Here is a 518-nt window from a genome sequence, read left to right as displayed (position 1 = left end):
CCAGTTTTTTTCCTTCTATTTTTTATTTACTTATTCTACCTTTTTTGGCATTTCCAAAAACTTTCATAAATTTTTTAAAATCACAAATTTAAAAATATGTACAAGATTTCAAACAAGTTCACCAAGTTAAAAAATGATAAGTAATATTAAAAATGTTCACAAATTCAGGAAATGTCCACAAAATTGAAAAAATATCTTCATGAATCTTAAAAATTGTTTTTACTTTAAATAATTGTTCATCAAAACCAAAATATCTTTCCAAAATTAAAAAATTCTTATGGAAAAGGGAAAAGAAAAATGAAAGAAGACAGCCAGAAAGTTCGCAAATCGGTCTAATGGGGTGGTCTATTAGCCTGTATCGTCGAGAGCTACTAATCAAAGAGCGCTCGTTCAGGAGCTTTCCCAAGGGTCGCTTGGGGTGAGATGAGAAAGCGCCACTTGGCGCGCCATCTACCACCGCCACATGTTGCGCTCTGGGCACTTTCTCTGATTTTTATTTTATTTTCCCCCATGCGTTT

The sequence above is a fragment of the Triticum dicoccoides genome, chromosome 5A, assembly GCF_002162155.2.
Source record: "Triticum dicoccoides isolate Atlit2015 ecotype Zavitan chromosome 5A, WEW_v2.0, whole genome shotgun sequence".
Lineage (NCBI taxonomy): Eukaryota > Viridiplantae > Streptophyta > Magnoliopsida > Poales > Poaceae > Triticum > Triticum dicoccoides.
The sequence above is the reverse complement of the archived record's forward strand: the minus strand, read 5'-3'. Positions refer to the sequence as shown.